This window comes from Ochlerotatus camptorhynchus, unplaced genomic scaffold, assembly GCF_037179485.1.
Source record: "Ochlerotatus camptorhynchus isolate MF236.1 unplaced genomic scaffold, CSIRO-AGI_Acam_v1.1 ptg000371l, whole genome shotgun sequence".
Lineage (NCBI taxonomy): Eukaryota > Metazoa > Arthropoda > Insecta > Diptera > Culicidae > Ochlerotatus > Ochlerotatus camptorhynchus.
In genome coordinates this window covers 1,946,544-1,952,295 of record NW_027040859.1, presented here as the reverse complement: position 1 = coordinate 1,952,295, position 5,752 = coordinate 1,946,544, and positions in this window count along the sequence as shown.

Genomic DNA, 5,752 nt, shown 5'->3' with positions numbered 1-5,752 from the left:
GCACAACTGATGCAGCTGGCGATCCGCAGTGAAATATTTATACACATAGAGCATTAATGTTATTACGCGCCCCGGGTTCAAGAATCAGATCGGATCGTAATTTTTCCACATGAACAGACGAAGAAAGCCCTGGCAGCAGCGAAATGGGAAAACCTGTGCTCCGGAGACATAAGGCAGGGTAACAGTATGGAAGAAAAACGAAAAGCATCCGTGTAACCGCAGAAATTGATTTCAAGCCGTTAAAGAGCTCTCGCTTTTGTTTCGCTCGCTTCAATGACACTGGCGACGACGACGATGACGGCAATGGGGGTTTTCTTTGTTTTGTCCACTACCGGTGTCAGTGCCGTTCGGTAGCAACAGTTGTTTCCAGTGGCCCCACAGTTCCGCTTTCAGTTATATGCGCGTGCGGTTCTGGGATGACCACGCCGTAGCTTGGAAAAGCTCTGCAATTATGTTGTTTGGCTAGATTGCTGCCACGAAGAAACGAGTGATTATTACTGGGACACTAAGGAAGGTCAAAAACTTGTACCGGACGCCGCAGACAGGGCAGAACATATAGCGGAAACGTTGGAAAAATGCACTTTCCAATGCCTGTGTGCACGTTACGTGTTGGTTGTGGAAGCTTGGCAATATGGCTAAACGTTTCAAAGGAACTGTAGAAGTATGACGACATTGTGCAATGAACAGAGTAAGTGATTCCCCGTCTTGTTCACAGGTAGTTTAGATAGGAAAAATCCAATTAAAATCTTACCCTCTTCTTGGCTGTTACGTCTTTTTGGCTGTTACAACCTTTTCAAAACCGAATTAAATTAGTTAAATAAAAATTACCATCAAAGTTTTTTTTTAATCGTAGATAAATGGAATCATGATTTTGAAAATGCATCTAAAAGCCTCAGTTTTTGTTCAAAAAACATTTAAAAAAATTAGTTTCATGTTTTTCAGTGAATATCATTGCACAGTGGTCCAGAATGCAGATTTAGGAATGTTATGTTTTGAGCCTGAAATTGAAACTTTAGACTAAAAGTCTCTTGTACAAAGTTGTTCCTTATAGTTATGCCCTCATTTTTATGACAATGAATTCTAGGGTGGTTCCCATTATCATTAAAATCAAAAATCTAACTTATTTGTTTGAATAAATTAAGGTATACATTCTTCGACAAAGTTATAGCTGAGCTAATTTTAAGCAACTTTGTAGAAAACAACTTTTTTGTATCTCTTAAATTGGCTGATTAAGAGCAATTTTCTTGAATTGAGTTCGGGTGGCTCTAAAAAAAACAGTTGTTTTGCTCTAGTTTTCTTATTTCGAATTTCTCACCAAATGTGTCTTGAAATAACTTTTAGATCTTAAGAAGGCGCAAATTTTTGCCGCACAAAGCTTATCAATATCTTTCGCTGATCAAGAGTTATTGACGTTTTTATACTAAATATGCACTTTTCATATGTTAATATCTCTGGTTGGGGCAAACAAAAAAAAAGTTGTTTTACTGCATTTGAAAGGGCGTATTTTATTCTCAATAATATGATAAAATAGGAGGTATGTTATTTTTAACACTCGTATAAAATCTATTTGAATTTATTCATATTTTTTATTATATTCAGGTAAATCTTTTTTATTAGAAGAGATACAGGCAACACATTTCGCTATAAAACATTCGTCTTAAAGAGTTTTAAAAGTCTCTAGAAGATGACTTTCATGAGAAAAATTTCAAATAAAAAAGTTAGTGCTAAAAAACTTTTCTTTTTCCAGGATCACCCTAGGTCAACTCCGAAAAATTACTCTAAAATGAGAACGTTAAGAGATAGAAAAAAAATATCTTCACAAAAGTTGCTCGCAATAAATTAAGCTACAACTTTTTCAAACAACACATGTTTTTATTTTGTAAAACAAAAAAGTTAGTTTTAAAAATTCCCTAATTTGAGGACCACCATGACGTTTGCAAACACCAAAAGAAAGGAATTTTAAAGAACAAAAACTTCTTCCAAGACACTTAATGTCCAACTATTGAAACAAATGTACTAGCACATTTTATTTAAATTTGTCATTAAAGTGGTCCTATGAAATCCATCTTTTGCCAATAACTTTTTTATTTTAAATTTCTCATGAAAGTCATCTTGTAGAGACTTTTAAAACTCTTTAAGACGAATGTTTTATACTGAAATGTGTTGCCTGTATCTCTTCTAATAAAAAAGATATACCCGAATATATTAAAAAATATGAATAAATTTAAATTGATTTTATCCGAGTTTAAACAATAACATACCTCCATTTTTTTCATATTATTGAGAATAACATACTCCCTTTCAAATGCCGTAGAAAAACTTTTTTTTTTGTTTGCCCCAACCAGAGATATTAACATTTGAAAAGTGCATATTTTTAGTATAAAAATGTCAATAACTCTTGATCGGCGAAAGATATTGACAAGCTTCGTGCGGCAAAAATTTGCGCCTTTTTAAGATCTAAAAGTTGTTTCAAGACACCTTTGCTGATAAATCCGAAATAAGAAAACTAGAGCAATACAACTGTTTTTTTAGAGCCACCCTAACTCAATTCAAGAAAATAGCTCTAAATCGGCCAATTTAAGAGACACAAAAAAGTTGTTTTCTACAAAGTTGCTTGAAATTAGCTCAGCTATAACTTTGTCGAAGAATGTATACCTTAACCACCCTAGAATTCATTGTCATAAAAATGAGGGCATAACTATAAGGAACAACTTTTTAGAAGAGACTTTTAGTCTAAAGTTTCAATTTCAGGCTCAAAACATATCATTCCACCTAAATCTGCATTCGGGACCACTGTGCATTGTTATCTACACAGTTCGAAAAAGTAGGGTAAATTTCTGTTTAATATGATGCACATAAATGGAGCGTCACATATCATATACGTTTACATTACATATCATGTAAAGTTCTGACACATTTCATGCAATGTAGCAAATATTGTATACAAAAGCCCATCTTTGTAAACAACATTGTTTTCAAGTTGCTCGGTTGCGTGAAATGAAATACAAGTCTACGTGAATGAATGTTTACATCACAATTAAAATTCAGAATTTTGTGTACTCAACAAGATAAGCTAGCTAATAATTAATACATGTACAAGTTAGTGTTGAAAAAGGATTTTTTAGGGGCTACCATAAATTACTTTTGACGTAGGACTACGTCTTTGATTTCTATATGGGGGTACACTTTGTGAAAACCGAAAATGGAACATGTAACAAATTAAGAAAGATTTTGAACGTTAATAACTCAGCTGCCCCTGGTCCAATTTCAGTAATGTTATCACCAATCGATCAGAAATATGGCTACACATCGATAACAATGCTTCCGAACGTTGATTTTTAACAAGAAACTATTGAAAAACTGGTAAATGTCCAGCATTGTCCAAAAGCGTCGAATTAACGAACAAATCCACCAATTACCTACATGCATATGCTGCTTCCGCAGCACAGTCGTCAGAGAGTAGTAAGTAGACGAAACAAGTCGAAGTGGCATTCGCCTCCGATCCTCGGGCGCGTGCGAATAGGGAGGATGGAATTGCGTAATATTTTGCACACTTATCGCCATACTCAGAACCACACGCTCCCAACGACCACACCACTGTGTGGTGGTGTTAGGTCGTCGAAATTAGTAGCAGCAGCACAGCAAAAAAATAATTTTGATATCACGTCAAAGTGGATGCACTACAATCATGTCGAAAATATGGTGTAATATTACTTGCTAAAAAGGACAAAATTATCATTAATACAATGCATGAACTGACATTACGCTGCTTTTACTGCATTTGTTTATTTATGTGTTCATAAAAATTACATGAAATTTTCGACATGATTGTAGTGCATCCACTTTGATGTGATATCAAAATTATTTTTTTGCTGTGAGTGCTTTCGGCGTGTGGCGTTGAAAATTGTTCTCCAGTAATAACGAAAGGCTGCCTGCAAGCAGCGAGCTGCAAAGCCCACATCAGAAACCATCAAAGAAGGAAGAAGCTGCACCGCACGCTATGTCTGAAGGCACTTTTTTTGCAAATTTCATGTACCTCAGTTTTTTCTTCACAGGAGGTTAGTATTGATTTCAACAATCAAATTTGTGATGGTTTTAAAATATTTCATCTTGGGATTTTTGAGAAAAAGTGTTTTGAAGTTTACTTAGCTGTTTACAAAGGCGTATACGGACTATTGATGATACAAAACTGTTAAGGATCGAAACAAATTCAACTGAAAATGATTTAAGAGGGGATTGAAGTTGCCCAAATACTAAGTTTCAATTGTATAGTAAGATTTACTCTTCGGTACCGTCAGATATAGTAACTTTTTCATGATCTCATAATGTTTAAATTAATAAAATTATTAAACAAACTATTGTCCTAAATTTAATATTGTTGAGACATTCCATTGCAAAGTGGTTCTCAGAATTTGGTAAAAAAAAATGTAGTTTTGTTCTTTATCGCAAAATATTTTCTTTATTTTGCCATAAGGGTGGCCATTTCAATGTTAGGGTTGTCGAAAAAATAGTTTATTTTTTATTTTTTTCAAAATATTTTTTTTCAAAAATTTATAACTTTTGAACCGCTGGGCCCATTTCAAAGACCAAAATATAAAATGAAAGGTAATTAAACATTCTTAATATAATATAATGATATTATTAAAATGGGATTTTGTATTGAAAAACATTGATTGCATTTAATAAATGATTTTCATAGTTTGTAGATAGAGGGCGCAATGTGTTTTTATATGTTAAAAATTTAGGCTTTTTTACACAGCATATCAAAAAATCAGCGATGCGTTGTTTTTCATTAGCTGATGATCAAAATTTCATCCTTCAAAAACTGTCGTCGCATTTTCGGTAGCCACCATATTGGGTTATTGGAATCATACTTGGACGCGTTGTCTTTCTTCATAGCTGAGTTGAGGCCGGGCTGGATAGTTTGACGTACATTTAGCAAATTTTAGCGTCTGTAATATAAGAAAGTACAGTTTAATGTTATGTAAAATATATAGTTATAAAGATAACAGTTACATACCGACCTTATTAACACTCAGATTAAGATCTTTCTTAAAGCTGAGTAAATCTTCGTGAGAAATCTTAGATTTTTTTCCTGACTAACTCTCTAATGCTTTTAGCAACAAAGTGATTCTTACTTTCATCTGCCAATTTGAAGAGATTCTGAAGTTTCTGTTCACTACATGCATGACGTTTACCAGGAGAAACCTGTGTCAGACATAATTTGCAAATTTTTATGAATTTTTTTTCTGTGGTGTTGTTTTCTTCTTACAAATACAAACAAACCCGCACAACTTTGACTGTCGACTTTGGTTTGAACTTATTGTTAACATCTTTCTTGTCGATATTTTTAAACCTAAATTTTCATAAACTGCTCCCTTTTTAATACCGGTAAACGGCAATGTAACATGAGCCGTACTCACGATATATTAATAGCTGGCAAATTCTCATTTAACGCCTTTCCACCATGCTCCTGCCCTCGATCACATTTCATAAGGGAAGCGTAAATGAGAAAGAGATATCGCAACAAATTCTTACTATTATACCTGTTTTCTAAGACATGGAGTGGGAGTTGTTCCAGCAACAACCCGATGAGACAGCTTATAGAAGTTACATTCAAATTCAAATCCCTGTTCATACATTTTTCCTTGATTTCGTTGAACTTCGATGAAATTCTTCTGAGTTTGGCATTGTTTTCCCGAAATTCTTAGTTATTTTTTTAAAGTTCACAGTACTTTCCTAATGTTATTAA